Source organism: Pelodiscus sinensis, chromosome 9 (assembly GCF_052426305.1).
Source record: "Pelodiscus sinensis isolate ZL-2025 chromosome 9, ASM5242630v1, whole genome shotgun sequence".
NCBI classification, from domain to species: Eukaryota; Metazoa; Chordata; order Testudines; family Trionychidae; genus Pelodiscus; species Pelodiscus sinensis.
Window position 1 is genome coordinate 49773992 of NC_143060.1, and position 27757 is coordinate 49801748.

The window sequence follows — 27757 nt, forward strand, 5'->3', positions numbered from 1 at the left end:
ATCCACCTATCTACCTCTTCCTGTTTTTTCTCCTTGTGTTGCACTTCCTGTTACCCACCATTTATTCCAGTTAATTTGTAAATCTATCGGGGGTCTCTTAGATCCCCACCTTTTTATCAGAGTGGGGTATTTCAACTTTATTAAGGGTTTTATTTTATGTCCTAACCATTGAATACTTGCCCTATTATAATTTACCATGCCTAAAACTTCCTGTAGCTGTTTGAGGGTTTTCGGAGGGCTGTTTAACCACTTACCTATACCAGTGGGGTAAATGGTACCTATTGTTATTTTATTTTCTGTCATCTGAATTCCTAGAAAGGAGTACTCAGTTTGGGCCATAGCTACTTTTCTTTCGTTTATCTGCCATCCCTGAGAGGTTAAATGTTCTATAACTTCTTGTTTTAATTTTTTAATTTTTCAATTTTTTCTGGTGTCTTTTCTCTTATGAAAAGGCCATCTACATAGAATATTATTTGGGGATCTTGTTCTCAACCTAGTTGACTAAGGGTATACCTAATGGCATCCATTGCTAATGCTCATGAATTTTTATAACCTTGGGGTAATACGTTCCACCTATAGTATTTTCCTCCAATTGAAAAATTTAAGGCTCCTTTTTTATCTTTTATAGGTATACTATAAAACATATCCTTTAAATCTATTAGCGCTCCCCATTTTAATTCTCCTTTTTGTTTTAAATATTGTTCTATGGTTGGTTCATCCCAAGGAGTGGTAAAGGCAATTGATTGTGTTTCTTCATTTATTTTTCTATAATCTATTAACATTTGCCACTTTCCCTTTTCCTTTTTCTCTATCCCCCATGCTAGACTCCTATATTGGGTGTGTTCAGTTTTTCCTTTCTAGTAACTCTTTTAATAACTGATTAATGGGTTCTTTTCCTTTCGCTTTTGTTAGTATACTGTTTACCTTCTGGGATCTGAATTTATTCTCGTCAATTTGTGTGATATGTAATTTTTCATTTGATATTTGTATTAGAAATAATGCTTTTAAATCCTGTTGTATTGCTGGGTTCTGTGTTATTATATCCATGCCTAGTATATTCTCTTCCCCTAGTACTTCCATGGTTTTTGTTACATTCTGTCCCTGTTTTACTTCTATTACCCCTGTTCGATATATTTTATCTCCATTTAGCCCTGACACTCATATTTTACACTTTCTTTCTTTATGTGGTACTTTTGCTTCATCTCTTATGGTTATTTGGGTCCCTGTATCTAATAACCATTTAAATTGTTCATACCATAAAATCTCAAGTATAATGTGCACTTTTTCCCGTTTTTTTCTAGCATCAGAGTCGGAGTGCCCATTATCTATAGAAGGTTTTTTTGTAAAGTTTTAAAATCACCCTTTGCAGGCACGAGTTGGGCGGGGGAGGGGGCAGGCATGAGCTGGGCGGAGAGGGGCCCCTCCCAGCAGACATGAGCATGGCATGCTGGGAGGAGGAGACACCCCCCTCTGGCAGGCATGAGCTCAGTGCACTGGCAGCTGGGAGGGGGAGGTTCCCCCGGCAGGCGCAAGCTCAGAGCCCGTGAGCTCAGCTGAGGAGGGGAACCCCATGGCAGGTGTGAACCCCTTCCTTCCTATGCATACTGTAAAATCTCGAGTATAATGGGTGTGCGCATTATAGATAAGAGTTTAGTTTATTCAAGAATTCTGAGGTTTAAAAGGCAGTTGCGCATTATACATAGGTGCGCATTATACTCGAGATTACGGTAATTTCCAGTGTCCCAATTTAATACTTTGGCACTTATATAAATTCTATTGTCTTTTTCCCTTAGATTGTTTCCGGGCCCTTGGTTTGGGGCTTCTGCTATTCGTTTTTTGATTTAGGGAATTTTGTCCATTCTTGCCATCCTTTTTCTATTGCTGTCTGTTTTTGTTCTTGGGGTATCATCTTTTTTAAATCTTGTCTACTGTATCCATTTCCTAACAGAAAACCAAATATGGCTCTTTCTTCCTTACTTGGGTCTTTCCCCTTCTTCAGGGTTTGGAAATTTTCGCACGTTTTATGCGCGTCTTTTGGGGGTTCATATGTAGGTGCTGGGGTGTGTTTGCATATTACTTCCAAATCATTTAAAGTTTCCAATATTCCCCAAACACTATTCCCTGTTAGGGCTGTTAGCCATAATTTCAGGCTTTGGTTTCCTTCCTCATTTCTACTCCTTACCATACCATTTGTGCTGTTACTCTGTCCATTGTTCTCAATCCTGAATCCCTTATATATTTAAATTGGTGAGGATCAGCTCTCTGTGATTTACAAAAGGTAGATTGTGCCAAACCAACCTGATCTCCTTTTTTGAGAAAGTAACAGATTTTTTTAGATAAAGGAAATGCAGTGGATCTAATCTACCTCTACTTTAGTAAGGCATTTGATACAGTATCACATGGGGAATTACTGGTTAAATTGGAAAAGATGGGGATTAATATGAAAGTTGAGAGGTGGATAAGTAACTGGTTAAAGGGGAGACTACAGCGGGTTATATTGAAAGGTAAACTGTCAGGTTGGAGGAAGGTTACTAGCGGAGTTCCTCAGGGATCAGTTTTGGGGCCAATTTTATTTAATCTTTTTATCGCTGACCTTGGCACCAAAAGTGGAAGTGTCCTGATAAAATTTGCGGATAACACAAAGTTGGGAGCTATTGCCAATTCAGAAAAGGATCGGGATATCATACAGGAAGATCTGGATGATCTTGTAAATTGGAGTGATAGCAATAGGATGACATTTAATAGTGAGAAGTGTAAGGTTATGCATTTTGGGATTAATAACAAGAATTTTAGTTATAAGCTGGGGACACATCAGTTGGAAGTAACGGAGAAGGAGAAGGACCTTGGAGTCCTGGCTGATTATAGGATGACTATGAGCCGCCATTGTGACATGGCCATGAAAAAGGCTAATACGATCTTGGGATGTATTAGGCGAGGTATTTCCAGTAGAGATAAGGAGGTGTTAGTGCCATTATACAAGGCATTGGTGAGACTCCATTTGGAATACTGTGTGCAGTTCTGGTCTCCCATGTTTAAGAAGGATGAATTCAAACTGGAAGAGGTACAAAAAAGGGCCACTAGGATGATCCGAGGAATGGAAAACCTGTCTTATGAAAGGAGACTCAAGGAGCTTGGCTTGTTTACTTTAACCAAAAGAAGGCTGAGGGGAGACATGATTGCACTTTTTAAATATATTAGAGGGATAAATACCAGGGAGGGAGAGGAATTATTTAAGCTTAATACCAATGTGGACACAAGAACAAATGGATATAAGCTGGCTAGTAGGAAATTTAGACTTGAGATTAGAAGAAGGTTTCTAACCATTAGAGGAGTGAGGCTCTGGAATGGCCTTCCAAGGGAAGTAGTGGGGGCAAAAGATCTATCTGGTTTCAAGATTGAACTAGATGGGTTTCTGAAGGGGATGGTTTGATGAGATAACATGATCTTGGCAACTAATTGACCTTTCACTATCAGTGGAAAATAGGTCAATGGAGGGATGATAGGAATTACTATAGAGAACTTTCTGGGTGTCTGGCTGGTGAGTCTTGCCCACATGCTGAGGGTTTAGCTGATCGCCATATTTGGGGTCGGGAAGGAATTTTCTTTCAGGGTAGATTGGCAAAGACCCTGTAAGTTTTTCGCCTTCCTCTGTAGCATGGGGTATAGATCACAGCTGGAGAATTCTCTGCATCTTGGGGTCTTAAAAGTATTTGAAGGCTTCAATATTGGAGATATAGGTGAGAGGATTATTCTAGGAGGGGTGGGTGAGATTCTGAGGCCTGCACTGTGCAGGGGGTCAGACTAGATGATCTTAGTAGTCCCTTCTGACCTTAAAGTCTATGAGTCTATGCTGCTAACTGTTCTTGGGCTGCTGTTGTGGGTTGTTAAAATAGGAAGGAAATTCCAACAGCTGCAGCTTTAACATCTTCCTTTAACTTTATGCAACTCTCTGGTAAGGTTCCTCCCTGACCTGTAGCTGCTATTGATAAGGCTATTGGGGCTGGTTGATTTAACGGCCAGTCCTCATTCCCTATAGCTGAACTCATTTTCATCAGCCCTCCTGAATAACCAGGATTTCCTGTTAATATAGTTAGCTCTGGTTGTGAAATTAATTCATTCATATTTTCCATTACTAGCCTTCCTACCCACACTGCTGGGTTCTCTCCCTGTCTCCTTTGGGTTCGACTTATTAAGTCATTCATTTCTATTCAGGATCTTTCCCTTGATTCCATAGTGGCTATGGGTGGAAGCCTTCCCCTCTGTTTATATATTATTTGTGTTATCGGATGAGCCTTGACTGAATCATCTCCAGCCTCAACCTTTTCTCCTATCCCCGTCTCACATTTACATTCCGTTAGCATATCCCATGGGTACAAACCTCCTTTTGCTTCTTTTTTCCTTTCTTCCTTTTGATTTTTGTCTATGACTGATTCAGGATAAGGAGAGGATGGGGCTGTTGGTTTTATCATATCTTTTTCCCATTATTCCCCTTTTTCTCTCTCTCCCGAGTTTCTTTTTTTAATATGGCTTGTAGGGTATTTACTGTGCCTTCTAATCTAGTTATTGTATTTCCGGCTTTTTTTAACCAGTGCCAAAGTACACAGACCTCTTTAATTGGATCCCATTTGTCGGCTGTCCTCTAGTACCTCTCCTATCAACTTGTCAGTTGTTTGACTTAGCAATTTTAATATTTCTGGGGTACCCCCTTTTCAATACGGATCTGTCATATCTGCTATTCTTTCTAATATGTTTTGCAGTTTTTTATAATCTGTTTCTATAGATATGTTTTTTTTGTGTTACATCTGGTAATGGTACTTTGCTTTTAACTCCCATTTGACTAGATCATTATTAGCCATTAAACATCTCAACCCTGAACATGTTACATGTAGAGTATATGTATGATTTTCTTCCCCTGTTGCTAGAACTGCTCCTATTTTGAGCATGTGTTCTTCACTCTCATCCTTATTATGCTATAATCAGAGGTTGAGAGTCTTCTTCTGTCTTGTTTAACTCATCAAAGGAACACCCTCTGCTCTCATCTAATCCTGTTCATGATGCCATTTCGGTAACCGGGTTTGGTTCTTTAAAGTATTTGAAACCACAGACAAAGGAATACTTCTTTTAAGGGTCAAACAAAGATTTTTATTTTTCTGTTTACTTTATAATTAATTTTCCATTTAACTAAATTCACTATCACTGATTCTTTTAAGACTGTACTATACAAATAAAAAGTAGAAAAACAGTACAGTTAAAAAACAAGAAATAATAACTCTTCCTACAGATATACCCTCCAGATTTACCTTTAAACAATTTGTGGAGTTATCAAATATATAATACTCACGTTAAGAAAGATAGAAGCATTGTTTAGATTCAGGAGATATTCTTTTCTTTATGTCTCTCCTTTTTTGGATTTTTCGTTGCCACTTATTACTGGTGTTGTTCCCCTTTCGGAGCTTATGTGTGGCAGTGAGATTCAGCGCCGGGGAGGGAGCCCTGCTTGATCAGACCTAGCTTTTTGGATCTGCAACCCGTCCACTCTTGGTCTGTTCTGTCCAACCTTATATACCCTGTTTCTGTATTTCGGTATTCCTCCACTCACTTGACAATTGCTAATGTTAGATTTTTGTTGTCTCATTCTGCCTTTTCAAAATGTTTGTCTTCTCCATTTGGTATTTTCAGCACTTTGTTGCATATTGCAGTCTGTATTACTTACTTCCCTAAAGATGGGGTTACTGTTGGTCATCCAATCAAATTTTGTTTTTTTTATCTTACATCTCTTGTATATCACAATTCTGCCTTTCCTTTACATTTACAATTAAACTGGTGCTCATTTGACATATTCTGGGTAGGCCTCAACACCTTCCTTTATATAGTTATGTAAAGAAACATATTGTTCTTATTAACCTTGAATCCTTCCTTCTTTGCTCAGTTTTAAATGAAAATATGTTCATCATACTATGTAAAGGCTAATAAGTCAATATATGATCCAATCCTAAGTAATGTATTTCCCTCCGATAAAAAATATCTTGCTGTTAACAGTTCAAGCCACTACCCAGCTTAGAGGAAGCATAGGGTTAAAAGCAATAGTGCAGTGGGTTGAGGATAAAACTACTGTACATCTGCAAATTAAACAGTGTGTTAATTAAGTATCGGGTAAACATACACAAAGCATAGGAAAGTGAGTGGGAGTTATGTTGTTGGAGAAAGACTACAAGCACTGAATATTGAAGAGAAGTAAAAATGAAAAAATGAACTTGATTTTCTCTCTGCTTCATTCAAAATTGTTACTTTGATCAGTCAAAAAATGTGGAATAGTAATAGAGATATAGCCATGTTAGTCTGGTCTTGCTGAAACAAAAGACAGGACTATGCAGCACTTTAAAGACTAACAAGATGGTTTATTAGGTGATGAGCTTTTGTGGGCCAGACCCACTTCCTCAGATCAAATTATGGAAGAAAACAGGCATGACCATATATACCAAAGGGATACAATCAAAAAAAGTGAACACATATAAAATTGACATATCAGATTTTAGAACAGAAGGGGGATGAGGGGGGGAGGTGAATGTCTATGAGATAATGATATTAGAGGTGGAAGCTATCTTTGTAATGGGTAAGATAATTAGCATCTTTGTTAAGGCCCATTCATAAAGTGTTAAATTTAAGCATGAATAACAGTTCAGAGCGTGGAGCGTGGAGAGGAGGAAAACAACCCAGTGTTAAGGAGACTCAGCATGGAGTAGCAGAAGGAACCACCAGTCCTGCTAAAGGCTACAAGGGGAGGTGAGGAGTTGAGCAGAGGGTGTTGGAGGGCTCCATTACCCCCCACCCTTCGGGGCAAGAAGAGGGCTTTCTGGTCAGCCATGACTGTCCCATGGCTTCAGCCGAATACAACATCCTTTATGCTAAGGGCCAGGAAGGCCCAGGGACAAAAACTCTGCAGGTGAGGGCCGTGCTGCAGTCCTCAAAGTGTGGGACAGTGCACAGAACAGTGGTCAGGGTCTCCGGAGGGAGACTGATCTTGCCACAGTGGGTAATTGAGGTTTATAAATGCTTGGTGGAAATCCTGAAGTTTCTGGTCTCTGTCTGTGGGATTAGAGCAGATGCGGTTGTATTGAAGGGCTTGGCTATAGATGATGGATCGTATCGTGTTCTGGATTGGAACTGGAGGCAAGTAGGTAACTGTATAAGTCAGTGGGTTTTCTGTAGAAAGTGTTATCTTATTTACCATTGGTGATTTGTACTGTGGTGTCCAGGAAATGGATCTCTTGTGTAGAATGGTCCAGGCTGAGATTGATGTTGGGGTGTAGGTTGTTAAAGTCTCTGTGGAATGCATCCAGTGTTTCTTGGCCATGGGTCCAGATCATAAAGATGTCATTGATGTAGCGTAAGTAGAGAAAGGGTAAAAGGGGATGAGACCTGAGGAAATGTTGTTCTAAGTCAGCCGTAGAGATGTTAGTGTATTGTGGGGCCATGCTGTGCCACTGATCTGGAGGTATAAGTTGTCCTCAAATTGGAAATAATTGTGGGTGAGAACGAAGTTACATAGATCTGCTACCAGATTGGCAGTGGTGTCCTCTGGGATAGTGTTTCTAATTGCTTGTAATACGTCTTCATGCGGGATGTTGCTGTAGAGAGCTTCAACATCCATGGTAGCGAGCATGGTGTTATCAGGGAGGTTATCGATATTTTGTAGTTTTCTCAGGAAGTCAGTAGTATCTCGGAGATAGCTGGGAATGTTGGTTGCGTAGGTTTTAAGAAGAAAGTCTGCATAGCTGTATAATCCAGTAATGAGCGTGCTGATACCTGAGATGATGGGACGTCTGGGGTGTCCAGGTTTATGAAGTTTGGGAAGCAAATAGAATAATCCCGGTCAGGGTTCAGAAGGTGTTTCTGTGTGGATTTGGTCCCGAGTAGATGTAGGGAGTTCTTTAAGGACACAGTGTAATTTCTTTTGGTATTCTGAAGTGGGATTAGAGGAGAGAGGTCTGTAAAATGTGGTGTTGGAGAGTTCTCTAGTTGCATTCTGGCCATAGTCGGCCTTATTCATAATGACCACAGCACCCCCTTTGTCAGCTGGTTTGATTATAATGTTTTGGTTGTTTTTGAGACTCTGGATACCATAGTGTTCATTGTGGCTGCGATTGTATGTCACTTGATGTTGTTTGTGGATAATGTCAGTCTGTGCATTGTTGCAGAAGCTTTGTATATAGAAATCCAGATTGTAATTCGTCAGGGGGAGTCCATATAGAATTATTTTTCTTTTGGTGTTGATAGAGGGAATCTGGTTGGTCAGACTGATGTTCATTGGTAGTTTGGAAATATTCTCATAGGCAGAGGCGGCAAAAGAAAGCCTCAAGGTCACCACAAAGAAAAAACAGTTTCTTGCCATTTCAAACACCCTGGGCATTGTCTCAACAACCTGACTACATGTATCCTGCTTCAAAGAGACTTTAACACAAGACTTCAAAGAGAAGCCTCTGAACTGTCATTCATGCTTAAATTTGACACTTTACGAATGGGCCTTAACAAAGATTCTAATTATCTTACCCATTACAAAGATAGCTTCCGCAATTATCACCTCTAATATCAATATCTCATAGGCACTACCTCCGCCCATCATCCCCCCTCTGTTCTAAAATCTTTTGGTGTTGATAGAGGGAATCTGGTTGGTCAGACTGATGTTCATTGGTAGTTTGGAAATATTCTCATAGGCAGAGGCGGCAAAAGAAAGCCTCAAGGTCACCACAAAGAAAAAACAGTTTCTTGCCATTTCAAACACCCTGGGCATTGTCTCAACAACCTGACTACATGTATCCTGCTTCAAAGAGACTTTAACACAAGACTTCAAAGAGAAGCCTCTGAACTGTCATTCATGCTTAAATTTGACACTTTACGAATGGGCCTTAACAAAGATTCTAATTATCTTACCCATTACAAAGATAGCTTCCGCAATTATCACCTCTAATATCAATATCTCATAGGCACTACCTCCGCCCATCATCCCCCCTCTGTTCTAAAATCTGATTTGTCAATTTTATATGTGTTCACTTTTTTGGATTTTATCCCTTTGGTATATATGGTCATGACAATTTTCTTCCACAATTTGATCTGAGGAAGTGTGTCTGGCCTATGAAAGCTCATCACCTAATAAACCATCTTGTTAGTCTTTAAAGTGCTGCATAGTCCTGTCTTTTGTTTAAAGAAAATATGGGCCTTATTCTCATTTCTTCCACTCTGAACAGTAAAGAGACCTTCAGTTACATTTTATCCATTTTTAGGCCTCTACACACTCAGGCCTACTTTACTCTAGAGCAGACAGGTTGGTTTAAGGTACACAACTCCAGCTACAAAATATGAAATGCGTAGCTAGAGTCGGCTTACCTTAAGCTGAGCCATGGAAACACCCACACAGCCAACAGAAGCACACACTCTCATTGGCTTCCCTTACTCTTCACAGAATGGGGAATACTGGACACCAGCAGGGGCTGCCCTCAGTAGACCTGCTAAATTGAATGCTAGATCCAGAGGGTCGATCTTTTCGCTAGTGTAGACATGCCCTAAGGGTGTTATGAAGGGATCTGCTTACTCTGAGTTAAATTCAGACATTAGAACTAGTCAGAAAGTGGATTTTTCTTTTTCCTCATGAAAACTTCAAAGTTTTCCATTAGTAATCCAAAATTTTTTCAATTTTCAACCTTTTTAAAAAGGAAAATATGCCCCTTCCATTAATGATTTATTTTTTTAAAGCCTTCCCCTAGGCCACACCAGAATCAGCCCCCCACCCCCACCCCGCCAGCACTGGTTGCACCCTTGGTGGACCAGTCTCAGGCACTAGGAAGGCAGGATAAGGGACATCCCAATGGTAGGGAGGTATGGTGGGTTCTGGAGTGGCCTAGAGGACAAGGCATCTGCCTGGGGAGCACAAGGTGATGGACTTGAATACTTCATCCTCCTGACAGCTCTGGTCACCCCCTGGATGACCTGGCTCTGGCAGCAGGATAAGGGACATCCTCAAGATAGCAAGGTGGGGTGGGTTCTAGTGTTGCCTCAGGGCTAGGATAACCACTGGGGGAGCACAGGGTGGTGGGTTTGAATGCTATGCCCCCCACCAGCATCAGTCACCTTCCCTTTTTATTTTGGGACTACTCTCCTGTCCCTTTTTATTTTGAAGGAAGGATCAGATTTAGAAAGGAGTCACACTTCCATTGATAGGTTGTCATGCAAAAATTTGTACAAGAAAATGTATTTGACCTACACAACATTGTCTCCTTTCTGTATTAGTTTTAAGTACATAATTTTATTTTTTCGGGGTGGTGATTTTTTTTCCACAGATCAGACAAATTTAATTTGAAATACTCATTAGGTACATGAGCCAAAATCTGCTGAACCAAGACAACCCACTGAAGTTTATAGAAGTGTTTCTAACAAATTTCAGTGGGTTTTCAGTGAGGCTTCATATGAGGAATATGTAAAAAGATTAGGAAGAGAATCTTAGGTAGTAAACTTGGGGTTGGGAGATGGATTGGTTTTGCTGCTCTGTCACAGCTTTGACCTTCCTCTGGAAAGGTAAGTTTGGGATTTGGGATTTTAGTTGTTAAGATCCTAATGGTTTTTTATTTTATTGTTCAAAGATAATGACTCTAACAACAAGATCTTTGATAAATTACCATTCATTATTTTATTTTCATTCAAGTCACTAGAGATAGAATGAGTACTTACAAAAATTAAATAGACTTGCTTGGCTCCTGGGTAAGGTAGGGTGGGAGGCCTTTGCTCCCAAAAGGGAGAGGGGCTCAGGTGGAAAGGGAGGGAACTGGGGGCAACCAGCCCTCAGTGCCACCTAAAGCATGCTGTCTGGTGCTTCACAGGTCCTGGGGCTCCTGGTAGGCTGCAGAGCATTTGCCCCCTTTGGACCACACTCCCCCCTTTGGGGCTTTGTGTAGCCATAAGATGTAAGTGCAAGCAACCCCATTTTACCCCAAGCCAATACTGAAATCACAAATTCGCAATAGAAAGATTTTTACTGGAAGCTCAGACCTACACATTTCCCTCAAAGTTATCTGCAAGCTAACTACTGAAGGAAGAGTAAATCATTTGTAACATAGTACAATCTCTCCTTTTCGTTCCCTCAACCATAAATAATCACTTCTTCCAACAATATTTAGCACTTCTAGCCATATAACTCTTATGTCAAGTGTGATAGCTTAAGATACTATTTTTCTTCAGGGTGGTTGTGATTTGTCACATGATCCAGGTTTTGTCACATCATGTAGCTGAAACTGCGATATGATTTAGGAAGGGATTGCTGAGCCCTCAGCTGTCCCTCATTTCAGTGAGGACACAAAGTACTCAGCTCCCTGGAGGCTCAACCCTTGTGGTTGTCAAACGAAACAAGAGTTAAGTTTGGGTTGCTTCAGGAGTTATAGTTTTATGTCATTAAACATTATACGCATACAGTTCAGGCTACTTTACTATAGTCTATGTATCTTTTTGTAGACAGATCATTGAGTGATTTTATGAAGGAACAAGCTCATTTATGAATTACGTCTATACAAGTACATTAAAGGTGGTAAAACATTTACTATTACCCTAATGAATCTAGTCTCATCTCTAGAAGAAAAACAAGGTTGGCAATTCATGCCGTTAGTGTTTAATGGAAAAAAAATTATGTGCTGCTATATACTATTTAGTTCACCATTTTCTAGCTAATTCATTATGCATTATCAAAAGCATTTCACAAACTGCAGTCAGTGGATTTCTTCAACAAGCCAGGCAGGAATGATATTAGACTGCAATTTTGATCAAAAAAATAAGTAAAAAAATACATAACCGTCAATGCAGCATACAAAGATCAATATATACGCTCCTTGCTGGTCTATGTCACCTATTATATGTTTAGGATTGTACAGGTAATAAGCTCTCTACAGAAATTATCTAGAGTTTTTCTTAAATGGGGAGTTGGTTTAATTGTAATGTACAAAAAAGATCATATAACAAATGTTAAAATCCTTGGGCCAAGTCCTCTGCTGCTATAAACTGTCGTAGATCCCTGATTTACATTGAGGGTCTGGCCTTTAATATGCCTATGGAATGAACATGCAAAAACAAACAAACAAACAATAAAACAAAAAAACCCACATTTGATCTTTAAACAGAACTGTCATCATGACATTCTTTATAGGGCTAAGCTGTTTATAGATTTATGTTAAATCGGTTTGGCTAGAACACAAGGGACCTATAGTCCACATCCTCTATGTTGAGCTAAGACAGTTTGCATATCTATATCTGGGACCTTACATCCAGATAGCAAATTTGCTAACATATGTTTATGACCTGTTACCTAGCTAGATAAATAAAAGGCAGGATAGGATGTGGTTTCATATCTATACTCTCACACTTAACAGGTACATCACAAGGAAAGAATCAAAAGTAACCGGAGAACTAAATTAACACGTGAGAGTTATCTAATGTTATCCATCATTACACACACACCTGCCTATGAAGTAGGTATACCCTAATATTTTGGGGAGTGGGGATGCCAGTTTGGATATAGAAGGAGGGCCCTATAAGAAATGGGTGCCAGAGATTCATGCAATTTAGGAGAAAGGTGTGCTTGTTTCTAAGCTAGTTTCTAAGGGTACATCTACACTAGCCACCCTCGTTCGGACTAGGGTGGCTAATGTGGTCATTCGAACTTGCAAATGAAGCCCGGGAATTAGGAGCTTTATTTCGAACTACCTAGCCCGTGTCGGGTGTAGCCACGGGCAGGTAGTTCGAACTACAGGGAATTTAAAAATGGCAGCTCCTGGGAACATGCAAATGAAGCCCGGGATATTTAAATCCCGGGCTTCATTTACAAGTTTGAATGACTACATTAGCCACCCTAGTGTAGATATACCCTAATTCTTTAAGCCAGGAGTGAGGAGCCTTTTTGGGTCAGGGACACACACAAGTGAAAAGCAAGCTCTGGCCCCATACTGGGAGAGAGAAAGGGAGGTACAGGGGCTCAGGGCTTATTCCCAGGTCAGATTAACTCTTTTGGGGGCCTTGGGCCAGTAGATTTTATGCCCCCGTCCAGTGCTCTGGGGTCGGGCCAAAAATGAGGGGTTCAATGAGCATGAGGGTGCTGCTGGGTAATGGGCTGGGGTGCAGGGTCTGGGAAAAGAAGGGGGCAGGAGCAGGGTGGGGAATGTAGGGTCTTTGAAGGAGGTTGCAGAAGTGGGATGAAAGTGTGGGATCTGATAAGGAGGGGGTGGAGGTATGGGGTCTGGGTGGGAAGGAAAGAGATTTGGATTGTCCACCTGGTTGGGCACAAGGGTCTTTGCGCGTCACTGCCATAATTCCCAGCCAATGGGAGTGATGAGGGGCAGTGCCCATAGGGAAAGCTTCCCTGCAGCAAACAGAGACACTTCCTCCCCCTGCCAGGGAGAGTGTCTGGGCTAGATACAGCCTGCGGCTTGCCTTGATTGGGCACACGGGGCTCCCTCCCAACCCCAGCGGGGAGCCAGCATCAGGGCTCCAGCCACATCACACTCCCATGTGGCTGGAGTACCCGTGCTGGCTCTCCACTGCTGGGGGAGCACCCCAAGGCTTTCGGGCCAGATCCAGGCAAGCTGTGGGTGAGCTCCAGCCCATGGGTTCCAGGTTCCCCACCCCTGCTCTAAGCTTTGACTTTCAGTAGTTTGTTAGTCTTAATATTAAGTTTTAAGTCAGCTAAGTAAACTCAGTTAACATGAATAGCTCTTAGCTTTAGCTTCATCTGAGCTGTGCACCTCCCACTCAAGAATTGATGAACCCGGACCTGAACTCTCTGGGCATGGCACAAGCAAGGGCTCGTCCTTTAGCACCAGATTATCCAGAAAGGGTGCGAGTAGAGTAACCAAATCTTTGCAGAAGTCAATATCGTCTGTACCTTTCGAATACAGCATTTAATTTGTAGCTCTGATTTCAATTTACCATTTAATTATTATTCCATACATTTAATAAAAGTATGAATTATGTCTCAGGGTGAGTATTCTGTCATACCTTGGAGGGTCCTTTGCATATTCTGTGTAGCCTGATTTTGGGATGAGACTCTTATCATCTTCTGATCAGAGGAATTGGCAAGTTTATAACCCATAGCATCTAAATTAACAACATTAAAGTTCTAAATTATTCTACTTGTGTATTAAATAATGACATTTGGAGCAAAAAGAGAGGGAGGAGTTCTAGCTAAAACTCCTGATTCCATAGATACCACAGCATTCTTCTGTTACAAACAAATATGAAAAAGTTGATCTCAGTGCCATCAACTCTCTTTATGCCTCCACTTAGTAAGGAAGGAGCCCCATTACTATTACATTCGCATATTTAATTAACATATGCCAAGTATGACCTTTCATTTGCAACAGAAACAAGGAAAATATGTTGAGTTGTCTTCAACTTTCCTAGATATATTTATCTTATTTGCTTCCTTTATAAATTGCTGATTCTCCCTGAGGAATTCATTGTTTTAGGAGAAAGAAAAGCTTGAAAATGAGGAGTAACATTAGTTCAAACCAGGGGATTTGGTTCGAACTAACACATCCCGGTGCGCACTTTCACTTTTGAAACAGCTGTTGAACGGAGTAACACGCCGGCAAGATCATGCTAATGACGCACGGGCTATTTAAATCCCCGCTTCTTTAGCAATTTCGGTCGCCTACATTTGCTTCCCTAATTTGAACAAGGGTGCAAATGTAGACGTACCCTTAGTGTTATTGTAGGGTACATTTCCGTGAGACTCTGAGCCCTCCTTTCCTACAGAAGCCATTGGGATCAGCACTTCAATCATGGCTGGTCAGCTGTGGAGGGTTCACCTTCTTTGATTTGCTTTCCTCATGCAAAGCTGGTCTTAGGGGTGTGGGTGAGCCAGGCAGTCACCTGCGGCTGCCATTACTCCTGTAGCATTTCAGCCTGACCTCCTGAATTCTCCCCCAGGTTTCTCTGGTTACTCCCCAACACATTTTCCCTGGTGCTTCTTTTTTTTTTTTTTTTTTGCTTGATACATTTTTGTCCAGTGCCTGGAGCCGCCATTTGGTTAGGACCGGCCCTGTCCATATGGGTGCAAATGGAGATAGCACGCCTGTCACTTTTTGCAAATTCATTTCAGAATCGTGTACAGTTCCTTGGAAGGACCTATCAAAGAGTCATTTAAATCATCTCTATTGTAGTCACGGTAGCTATAATTACTTTCCTTTACAATCCCCAGCCTATACCGCGCAGTCCCAGACCACATAGTGCTGTTGTATTTGCATGTACCAAATAATAAAGGGAACAAACACTGACTACACTGTTCCATTATACCTTGTTTCACATGGTGGATCATTAGAAAGTCTAATAATTTAATTATTTTTAAGATAAGGGAGTGGAGCTGGGATTCAGGCTGGTAGATACATATTCATGAAGCTTCAGTGTCTCCAGATCTTAACATGCAGTATTTTCCTCCTCTTCCATCTGATGCTAACAACAGCTAATAGACAATTCATAATTATAGAAGATCCTGCACTTGAAAAATCTTTCTGGGAAAAAATTTACAAGTGAAGCCCCTGTGTATTTCTCCAGTATTTTCAGGAGCTTTTCTTCTTTGCTTCCCATTCTGAACTGCAGTGCAATGTTGTGTTGTTTAAAGCAGTTGCTGCATGTTACCATTGGCTACATTTTAGCAGTCTGCTAAGCAATTCATTATACACGCGCACACATTACAGATTGCATTAAACCTCCTTGAACCTGGGGTCCTAACAGCCATATTTACTTATAATAGATATAAGAAGCTCCTTTTGGAACCATATGGTACAAAAAAAAAGCAGCCCTTACACAAGAAACGAGCTTATGACTCCATGCAAAACAAAGACACACGAAGGCAGAAAGGTTACACTGGAAAATGTTCTGTGAAGGTAGTGTGTCATGAGAGAGCAGAAAGCTCAGAGTTGCTGAGAGAGAAGGGAGCAAGTAAACACCAGAGAGCCACAACAACACCAGTAGCATGGCCCTAAGAAAAAGTTAAACCTATGTCTATACTTGCAGAGTCATATTCCCTGATGACAATGAACAGGTAAAAGAAAAGTGCTGGTTTGTATATTCACTTATTTCCATAGGTATCTGAGGGTATGTCTACACTACCCCACTAGTTCGAACTAGCGGGGTAATGTATGCATACCGAACTTGCTAATGAAGCCCGGGATTTGAATTTCCCGGGCTTCATTAGCATAAAGCCGGTGCCGCCATTTTTAAAAGCCGGCTAGTACGAACCCCGTGCCGCGCGGCTACACGCGGCACCGGCTAGATAGTTCGAACTACTTAGCCATTCCGAACTATCTGTACTCCTCGTGGAATGAGTGGAAACACATTCAGAAACGCTTTAACTGGCTGTCTCGGTTTGTTTATTTAGTGGCGCCATGGCCATGGAGCCTCGTGGCTCCCATTGGCTCTGTTTCATCCTTTGCAGACAAGGGGAACACTGATCTAGATGGTGCTTGGTCCTGCCATGAAGGCAGGGGACAGGACTGGATGACCTCTTGAGGTCCCTTCCGGTTCCAATGTTCTATGATTCTATGATTCCATTGTACTCAGTCTAAATAAGATGTGTTTTTCTGGTGGGTGAAAATGGTAAAAGATCAAGAGAACACTCTCAGGAAAAGGAAATGTAAGGCTTTTTTGTAAAACCACTTACAAATGACACTAAGTAGATTTGATGTGTAAATTTGCTGAGAATAAATTGTGCCAAAATATTTGTGTACTCCTTAGTTAAGAACTTTATATGGATTTTTTTGGAGCATAATGTTCATTTCCTGAAATCTCTGAGGAAGCATTTCTATGAATAGCTGAGTATAAGTGTTAGTTGCAAGGGGGAATAAGTGTAATATTCTTAATGAATGGATACACTGTGACACTAAGCACCCTTGAATTCATACCTTACACACTATTGTAACAGTCTTTGTACAAAATATGCCTCATGAGATATCATTTGAAAACTAATAATTCACTAATCATTTATATTTTGTGTTCTGTAAACAAATAATAGATACTAAGAGTTAGGAAGATAAGCTGCATTTATAAATAAAGTATGTCTATAGAGCTGGTCTCAAGAGAGTTGTTAAAAAAGTCTATGCTTAACAAAGAAATGTCTACTTACCTCAATTTACACAGATTCAGTGAAGAGATGCATCAAGCTAACAGGAGGTGGAAGCAAATGTCACACTAACAAGCCCGGAAGATGAAACTGTATTGGTGCTACAAAAATCACCCAAATTAAACAACAATATACTTGACTATATGGACCACTGGTCTTCTTTGTTAAGGCAATTTCTAATGCAAGATTGGAAGAAGTGCCTGATAACCACAATGATGACTAAGGTGCTTCGACACAGCACCCTATACTTGAAATAAGATACATAATTTGTGCTACACAATTTGTGTATCTTCTTTCAAATCTATTTCGAAATAGATTATTTTGAAATCTGGCATGTCTACACAGCGCCAAATTCTGAAATAACACGCTGTTTCAAGCATCTCTTATCCCTCATGCAACGAGGTTTACTGGGATGGCAAAATAGCACACCCATTATTTAATCAAATATTTTGAAATAATGGGAGGCTTGTGTAGATGCAGGGTAGCTATTTTGGGATACCTCCAGTACCCCAAAATAGCCATGCAGTGTAGACGTATCCTAAGAGATGTCAGCATTCATTGTTATCCTTGCTCAAGCAATGCTACTGTGTTGCCACTGATTTGTTGTCTCCCCTAAGACGCACAAGGAGCCCAGGGAGGTGTTCAAAAAGGGTGAGGACCTCTGGGAGAGATCCATATTTGGAGTTCTGTTATTCAGAAAGTACTAGGAATTGTCCAATTATCCAGTACTGTACTTTCTGCTATTCAGTCTGCTCCTGAAAATGACCCACTTATTGCAGCAACAGCAGCCAATTTATAACATGATGAAGGCAGACAGGTCTAGAAAACCTGATACAAATGAAATAGTTATCCCGACAGTGCTTCCCTAGATGGCACTGGATTATTGAAGGTAGAGCTAAGTGAGAGCATTCAGCCTATATCCTATATATGCTGTGCCCCTCTGGGAGAGCACAGCCAGAGAAACTGCAGAAGTCTTCTGGTGATACTTTGTCCAGTTTTGGCCATTGAAGTTTTATAAAATATGGCATTTCCCACAGGTCCCAGATGCTCAAGGAATTATGTTCTGTGTATGGCGGGCATAAGCTAAGCACAACAGCCTACTGCCCACAAGCTAGTGGCTTCTGTCCAGATCCTGCTAGCAGGGCAGAGATCATTGTCAAAGTGGAGATACTGGACTTAGCTTCTAGAACTGACCCTTGTGTATTATGTCATGGTATCCCAGGCTTCCTGATGTTCAGCAGGAACAGCCATAGCCAATAGACACAAACCTAGTCAGACAATCTGGAGCCCCAAGGAACCAGGATGCAGGAACCCCATATTGTGCCCATGAAGTTCACCAGTGCCTGTGATATGGGCTTGATCAAGGCCCCTGACATAGGCCACGCTTAATGAAGCTGATGAAGATCCAATGAATTTGTAGCAAAAATTTGAATGTGTTTGTGTGATGCAGTCCCGAGTGCCTTGTTTCACAGACATGACTGGGCATCATAGTTCCTGCTCAGGTGCGCGCCTGCGCGGCCACACACAAAAAATGCTCCACCTGCCCACATATTTCGCAGAGCACACGGCAGCACTCACCTTCCTGCTGGAAGGAGAGTGGCGCAGCAGACAGTGGCTCAGGGTCGGGGCCAGCTGAAGCGGCATGCTGGAGGAATTGGGAGGGGGGACTGAGGCCATGTGGCGCGGGGGCTGGAGCTGGGAGCTGCTGCATGGCAGGGGGGTGCTGGGACCTGTTGTGTGGTGGGTTGGTGCCAAGACCGGCTCAGGGGGGCCAGGGCTGCTCCGGCAGCTGTGGCCACATGATGGGGGGCTCCACTAATGGCTAGGGCTAGCTCCAGCCCTAGACATTCCCCAAGGCTGGAGCTGTGTTCAGGGCATCAAAGTGGCTTCCCAAATGCTCCCTGGGCTGGCTGTGTGGCGGCTGCCCAAAACTGGAGCTGGGCTGTGGTGCAGCTACTCCTGGGGCTGGGCCCCCCCGCACCTCTCTTCCCCCCTCCTGCACCTCTCTTTTGCCCCTCAGAGCCCACTGCCCCCCGCACCTCACATGTCCCTGCCCCAGCATCTCACTCCCTGCAAACCCTGGGTGCTGGCAACAACTTTCCTCTGTGGGAACTCAGCAGCCCCACAAGGAGCAGGCTGGGGCAGTCTCTGCCCTGTACACAGGCTGCCCAGAGAGCAGCATCCCTCGGTGGGGTCACATCTCAACTTGTCCCCAAGAAGTGGGGGGGCACTACCTGGAAGAGTCTCTTGGCTCACACCTGAACAAACACACGTGACCTCGTTGTTGGCACACTAGACAAAACTCGCTTTGCTCACGGATGGAAAATCTCAGAGGGCACCCTGCTGGGAATCCCATAGTACAGGTGCTACCTTTGTCATCTCTGTTCCCAGAAGAATGCCTTGCTCTAGATGGAGACCTTAGCTTCTAAAATGCTGCTGGCGTGGTGAGGTTCTATTAAAGCTGTGTGGAGAGCACCGGGTACACTCTGGTAACATACACTCTAGTAACTGCGGTTGAGAATCAGTGTGCGATGCTCCAAGGCATTTCCCTCTCTTTTTGGAGTACAGAGTAACGGCTCTACAAAGCTGGATAGTCTGACACAATTCCATCCTACTGCGCTAGTCAGGTTCCATAGTACTTCTTACCACAATATTTTACAGGCCTGCCCACCGGGGAAGACAGAAGGGACAGTTGTTCTGTGGCCTAGTGATTCAAAGGAGCTTCAGTCTCCCTGGCACCAATGCTGGTACTGTGACAGTGTTGACTGCCCTTTACATTGTTGCCAGAGTGCTGCACTGAGCACTCTGAGAGCCTCTGAGGGCTGGGGGCAGCGTGCTCTGGATAGCCCCAGCTCTGTCCCTCCTTCTGAGATCTCACTCCTTCCAGGAGCATGGAGCCACTTCCCCGAATTTGCCCAAGGGCCTACACAGGCTGTCAGGTCCCCTGCTACTCTATACCCTACTGTGACAATATAAGGAAAGAACCTCTTATGCTACCAGCCTGCAGTGATATTTAAGACCACCAGCACAGCGCTGGTCTGCTTTCACCCATTGCAGCAAGACAACTGGTAGCTGGTAGCTTTCCACTAGGTTTCCATGTCTTTTGTTCACAATTCCTTAACCCAGCAACTGATATCTGTGCTCTTTAAAGACACGAGTAGCAAGGGCTCAGGTATTGGACTTCTTTATAAAGAAGTTATGGTGGTTTATTCACATCTGAAAACATGTTTGTCATGGATATTAGAACTAGTAATTAGGACCAATAGACAATATTGACAGAAGACAAAACTGGATACCTATTTAGATAAAAGATAAAAAAAAGTCAGCATGACTGTTTCTAGCAAATTAAAAAAAGAAAAATCAGTAATTCAATGGATTTTTTGTTTACTATAGCTTTCCTCAATCCTCTGGAGGTGTATGTCTATACTAGTCCCCTCGTTCAAACTAGGGAGGCTAATGTAGGCATTTGAAATTGCAAACCAAGCCCGGGATTTAAATATCCCGCGCTTGATTTGCATCTTCTCGGCTGGTCGCCATTTTTGAAATTTACAAGTCCAGACTACCTGCCCGCCTCTACACGCGGCAGGGACCCGGTATTTCGAATTAAAGCCCCTAAATCGAACTACCTTGCAGGAGGAATAACAGGTAGTTCGATTTAGGGCTTTATTTCGAAATACCGGGTCCCTGCCGCGTGTAGACATGGGCAGTTAGTCCGGACTTGTAAATTTCAAAAATGGTGACCAGCCAAGAAGATGCAAATCAAGCGCGGGATATTTAAATCCCGGGCTTGATTTGCAACTTCGAATGCCTACATTAGCCTCCCTAGTTCAAACTAGGGGGCTAGTGTAGACATACCTGAGTAGAGTAAAAAATAATGAGCCAGTCTGTTAAAGAAATATTTTTAACAAATCCCTGGTGAGAGTTGTGCTGAAGTTTGTATTGACATTAGTAGGGCTAGGTCTACACTGCAATGCTATCTTTTTTCGCTTTACTGCTGAAATTTTTTAATGAAATATGGTGCATCTACACGGTGCCAAATTTTGAAAAAAGTGCTCTTTTGACACATGCCTTATTCCTCATAAAACGAGGTTTACAGGGATGGCAAAAGAGCATGTTGGCTTTTTAAAAAATAATTCCAAAAAGGCAGACACTTTCCTTGGACTCAACATTGCTTTTCTGGGATACCGGAGGAAAAGCAGTGCAGTCTAGATATAGGTCTAGAACCGCTCAAAGTTGTACTCTTATGTATGTGCAGGATCAGGGTCAGAGGAAGGAATAGACACCTTCATGATATATAAACAAAAATCAGAATTTTTGTGTTATCTCCTTCTTCTTTATTCATTTCTGCCGCCAAATGCAACAGAACGTGTGGTGCATAGTGTTCTCCCACCTCCCCCCTTTTAATTTTGTATTAATTTTTCTTTTTGCCTGTAACTATTTTAAAAAGTTGCATGGCAGACAGAGGAAAAAGTGGAAGTGAATCATTATAATTCAAATTGTTGCATTCCACGACCAAAAGGCAAATGTGAAGGAGAGGAAGCTGTGGAATTTCAAATTTTTCCGAAAAGAAAAAAAAAACAACCTTTTTTAAAAGTTTCATTTTAAACTCTAAAAAATGGGGACAAAAACCTTAAAAATGTATTTTTCCATAAATCTCTTTTCAGTCCATGCTAATTATTTGAACAACAATAAAAAAAAACAATAACAATAATAATGTACCCCAAGTGGGGAAGTAATGGGGCATAAGAATCTGAGTCATAGAAAGCAACAAACATGTGTTAGGTAAAACGAAAGCCTCAGAAGGGCTACTACTTCCTTTTTCTTCCAGGTGGGGGAGGAAGTGACTCAATAGGAATGGAAACTTGGACTCACAGAAGAAAACATGGACTTAGACATGTACCCTAAAAGTTTGCTTTACCATCTCACCTTTTCTCTCCCCATTTCTAGCTACCCAGTTCTTATGCCTCTAAAAGGTAGCTTCACCCAGCTCTAGTCTAAGCTCTGGATATAAGCTATGCAGGTGGCACCATCAGAACAATAGGCTGTTCACCATATAATGCCAGAGAAGATTTATTCCCCTGTGTAAGAATACTAAGCTATCATTCAGAACCTTACCCTCCTTTACGCTATCCCCAACATGTGCACACCCAGTAATAAGTAAAAGGTGAGTACCAAAGAGAATTTTAAGAGGTTATATCTGCAGTTTTACTCCCACTGAGGTCCATGGGGAGAGAAAAATACTCTTAGTTAAATATTTGATTCCACAGTATTTGATAACTAATTTAGAAACACAAACCCCTCCACTCAAGTCCATTACCTCACCATTGCATTTCTCATTTTAGCAAGCAGTGTTAGGAAGATACATTACATTTCCTTCCCATTCTCAGGGTGTTGCATAAAAGAATTCTCACCATGAAACCCATTACTGCTATAGATGTAATAGATTCTTTTAATAAAGAAACTTAATAGGAGAAACAACTATTAAAATACAGTTGTGAAGAAATCTAGTGTTAATTTAAATTATGGGGCTGCACCCGCTGCTCGCTAGACTTGCCAACCCCCCTCTCTCTGGCAGCTTTTGTGGCCAGAGTGCATGATGATATCATTCTGTCACCTGGCAGGACAAGCTTTTTTATATGTTTAAAGAGATATTTGGAAGGTACAGTTAACTGAACATAGAAACATATCTATAATTAGCCAGGCTGGCATATGACTCTTATTATGAATAAAGTGTGGATGGGAGGAAGAGGTTGTCTGTCTTGAGCAATAAAACGTAGTTTGTCCTCCATTTGATTGCCATTAACCAATCGGTTAGCAAGCAGACAAATAAGAGATGATGACTCCTATATGAATACATTACATTTCCAGCTATGCTCAGTATATTGGTTCAGGACCCAATCTGGTGCTGAATTAATAGGATTCTTACTGGGCGCAAGGATTGCAAGATTCAGACCTTCTGCTTTCATTTACTAAGAGAAATCAAGTATGTTGAGAGACAAATTAAAGAGTACTTTCCTGAGATGTATTTATTATCACTTATGACCATTCATTATCACCTCAACATCAAAGAGGCTAAAAACAGACTGAAAGAAATTGTAAATTGTCTGCAATTTAGCACCATGATTTCAGTGCTATTTAGGACCCATCCAGGCCAGTACTAAAAGGTTAAAATAAAGTTATTTTCTATGTTCTGTCAACAAAGCTTTCCAAGAGTTGATAATTACAGCTGAAGCTGCATGGAATGCAAGAGATTAAAACGTTAGGGATATTAAAACAAACTAATGCCACATTTTATTTTCACAGAATTATACAGAGTAGCGCTCTAATCTGACTGCAAACATAAGTGTAAGCAACAGGAACTAGGCACTTACAGACGCAAACAGCGTATGTCTGGGCTTTGTTAGGTCATGGCTCTGCCTGCATTCCAGACAGAACTGCCTATTTCTTTTTAAAATGCACATTTAGTCCTGCTACCTTACATTTTGACACTTTCTTCAGTACCAATTAAAATGTCACATTCCCTGAAGGGAGGTGTGAGGAGGATGTACACCTTCTCTCCCCACTCTTCTAAAACATATGTTATTAGGAAAAGAGGGCTTAGCCTCTTCAGGTCAAACTCTGCTGATCTTCCTTATAAGGGAAAGGATGGTTAAGACACTGGATTAAAACTGTGGATGTTTAAGTGCTATTTCTAACTCTACTGGACTTCCCATGTGACCTTTGGTAGGAATCTGTCTGTATCTTTTCTGTAATCTACTGTGCTTATTTAAATTGTACTCTGCAAGGCAAGGGAGACTTCTTACAATGTGTACACACAGCACTTACCACAATGGGGCCCCAATTTGGTAACACCACCGATGCAGAAGAATACCTACAGCAGCTTTCAGGATCAAGACCTTAATCCGTGTCCAAGTTCCCCAGCTTGTGAAAGGAGAGAAAAGAGATATAAACCAAATCTATGCACTATAAATAGTTTGGGAAACCTCTCTAGAGAATTCCAGTCTTCTGCTGCAGAAACCATCAGAACAACCTAATGCAATACCTCACACAACAGATTCTAATCATAGTCTATCAGGCTTTCTCTGGTCCCTTTTGAAGGCCTCAACAAGATACTCATCACTCAAGGAAAATCCACTCAGACCAAGTGACTAACAACACAGTCCTCCAGAGGCCTAAAAGAGCTGTCTGAAGATACTAATCCACTGAGAACCAACAGACCAGTTAAGAAGACTTGCCCCCTTTTGTTCAGGGGTAGAACTAGATGAGACTGAGAGAGGAGAAGATCCTCATGGCTAACACAGAACCCTGAGCCAGGTCAGGGCCTTACCCTTAGTAGCTGAATATAAAGGTTACCTGTAACCCATACACCCCTCTTTGTTTTAGGACACAGACAGCCAAATTCTGAGGGTCTGTTTTGTTACCTGATTGTTTAGGGACTGGTGCCAAATTTGTAACATTGGACACCTTGCCACAAGCAGACAGTCAAACCTTGCTGACTAATGCAGGGAGCTGCATGTGGTCCTGAAGGGGTAACTACAAAGGAGCCCCACTTCCCTGTGATGGGTTGGATGACAGGGGTCCCCTTGGGAATCTCACCCAGCATACCGGTCACATCACTGAACCCACCTCCTGCATTCTGGGATGCCCACCACTCTGTCCTTTTGGGCTCCCTCAGCCAAGACACAGAGTTGGGGTAACAGCCCCCCAGCAGAGCAACACAGATGCTGAACCAATTCAGTTCTGGGAGGGCTCAGCTATAGGCCTGTTGACAGCAGCCAGGAAAGCAAATCCCAGAGAGGACCAAACCCCAGATAAACCCATCTGACTCTGTATAAAAGTTTAGCACAGCTGCTGGTGGGGGACGTAGCCCTATGCACTGGGAAAGACTCACTGCTCTGGCCTCAGCAGGGAGCTGCTGCTGTCACTGAGGGAGAAGTGCCTCTTCCCCAGCCAGGCAGCTCCGTGCATGAGTCCTGAGCCCCTGGCTAGGTAGTGCTCATTAAGCAGCTGCAGGGATGTGCTACTGTTCAGTTTAGAGGGAACAACAGATTCCAGTCTCTGGTGGCAAGATCACATGTCTTTTTAGGACCAATCACAGTTTAGGGTTACAGGAACAACAAATCCATTCACAGGTCGTTGACTAGGACCACTGAGCCATAAAGTTCCTAAAGTATCATTAATGGCTTTTACCAGAATAAATGGTTTAATAAAGCAGCTTCCTACTTAATACTTCTAACTTCACATACAAGAAAGATACAAGAATGCAAATAGGCTATTCAGATTCAGTAGATTACAATTTTTAAAATGACACATCTATGCATAAAGCATCTTTGAGTTACGCATTTGTATACTCACAAGCCAATTTTCATAAAGCATGGGGGGGGGGGGGGGACTATCCCACTGCCCCTCTCTGGATTGAGGCTTTTAAGGCATTTCCATAATACAAAACTTCATTTAAAGAAGAAAGGGGGCCATGATTAGACCTGGGCAAATCTTTGACCAACTATCACCCCCCTTTGTAAAAACTGAAAAATCCAAAACAGTGTGAATGTGTCATCTCTAGAAAACTCTAGATTAAGACACTTAACATCCAGAAAGCCATTTTAACAAATTTTGAATGAAAATTTGTCACTTTCCATTCAAAACTACATTCAAACTTTAAAAAGTAATTGTATTTCATTTTTAAATGCTAAAAAAACCACATTTCATTTGCCCCCAAATGATTTTTTAAAATCTTTTCAATTTGCCAGAAATTTCAACGTTATTTTGGGGTCAAACAAAAGAAAAATCTGATTTTCTGAAATTGTCGTGTGAACCAACCAACCTTATTATTTGTACAACTCTAGGCATGATCAGGCTATTGCTGAAATTAGAGAATTTAGGTGTTAGTATCTTAGGGTATGTCTACACTACAGAGTTAGTTCGAACTAACTTAGTTCGAATTAGTTAATTCGAACTAAGCTAATTCGAACTAACGCGTCTAGAACTAAAAACTAGTTCGAATTAGCATTTTGCTAATTCGAACTAGCATGTCCACATTAAGTGGACCCTGAACCGGGGTTAAGGATAGCCGGAAGCAGTGCTGGCAGGGCATCAGAGGAGGACTTAGAGCGTGGAGATGCTGTCTCAGGCTAGCCGAGGGCTGTGCTTAAAGGGACCCGACCCCCACCCCGGACAGACAGTTCTCAGGGGTGTCCCGCTTGAAAAGCAGTCCTGGCTTGGAGTGCCCGGAGTACCCACACTGGGCACATCACACCACTCGGCCATCAGCCTGGCTGCACTTGCCGCCGGCTGCCATCTGGGGAGAGGGGGCAATTGGGGGGCTGCAGGAGAGCTTCTACCCCCAGAAGCCCGCAGAGCCAGCCTAGTCCTCCCCGTCGGGGTCTCGTACCCCATTCCTCCCACACCTCCTTCCACTTACCCTTCCCTAGCCCCTTTTCTTAATGGGCAAAATAAAGGACAATTGTGGTCAAAAATGGAATCTGTCTTTATTGAACAAAACTGGGGGAGACTGGGAAAAGGAGGTGGGAGAGGGGAAGAGAGAGGGTGGGAGAGGGGAGGGCAACTACAATGATCAGGGGTTGGGAACAGGTCCCATATGAAGAGAGGCTAAAGAGACTGGGACTTTTCAGCTTAGAAAAGAGGAGACGGAGGTGGGACAGGATAGAGGTCTCTAAAAGCAGGAGTGGGGTGGAGAGGGTGCATACAGAAAAGTACTTCATTAGTTCCCATAAAGAAGGACTAGAGGACACCAAAGGAAAGGAATGGGTAGCAGGCTTCAAACTAGTAAGAGAAAGTTGTTCTTCACAAAGCAAAGAGTCAACCTGTGGAACTCCTTGCTGCAGGAGGCTGTGAACTAGGAACAGAGTTTAAAGGGAAGTGAGATCAAGTCATGGAGGTTGGGTCCATGGAGTGGTATTAACCAGGGGGTAGGAGTGGTGTCCCTGCCCAAGGTTTGTGGAAGGCTGGAGAGGGATGGCATGAGACAAATGGCTTGGTCACTGTCTTTGGACCATCCCCTCCAGGGTCCCTAGGGTTGGCCGCTGTCGGCAGACAGGCTACTGGGCTAGATGGACTTTTGGTCTGTCCCAGGATGGCCATTGTAAGCTCAGGGCTCAGGGTTGGGGGTCTCAGTGGACCCCATTGATTTTCATGCACACCTGCTCCTGGGTGGCCAGGCTGGCAGCTCTCCTGCCCAAGCCAGCCACTTTCCTGTTCCTAGTGCGGAGATCGTGGACGAGGTCCTCGATGTCTGCACTATCCCAGGCGGGTGCCCGCCTCTTGCGGTCCCGGGCAAGCTCCCGGGAGCCGCCAGCCTGGTTCCGGGAAGAGGGGGAGGGCTGGGGGGCATCGGACGGCTGGCTCGAGCCGTGCCAGGTGCAGGGTCTGCTGGCTGGGTGCTGGCAGGCTTGCACCTGGCACGGGCACCGTAGCCAGCCTGTGCCCCTTTAAGGGGTCAGGGGCCGGGAGGGGGGCATAGAGTTTCCCTGGTGTTGGCCAGAGTGGCCACCAGGGAAACCTGGGGAGTGCTAGCCTCCCACTAGTTCAAATTAAGGGTCTACACAGCCCTTAATTCCAACTAGCTAGTTCGAACTAGGCTTAATC

General features: G+C 42.6%; 1 protein-coding gene across 2 annotated transcripts in view; it reads right to left on the bottom strand.

The window, feature by feature from the left end:
- The window catches only part of LOC102444287 (beta-1,3-galactosyltransferase 2-like), a 93296-nt gene extending 87608 nt beyond the window's left edge, over nucleotides 1-5688 (bottom strand). For both annotated transcript variants that reach the window (XM_075936730.2, XM_075936729.2), the window contains exon 1: nucleotides 5342-5688. The gene's annotated coding sequence lies outside the window, so the exon portion shown is untranslated. The remainder of the gene's footprint in view (nucleotides 1-5341) is intronic.
- Between the last annotated feature and the right edge of the window lie 22069 nt (nucleotides 5689-27757).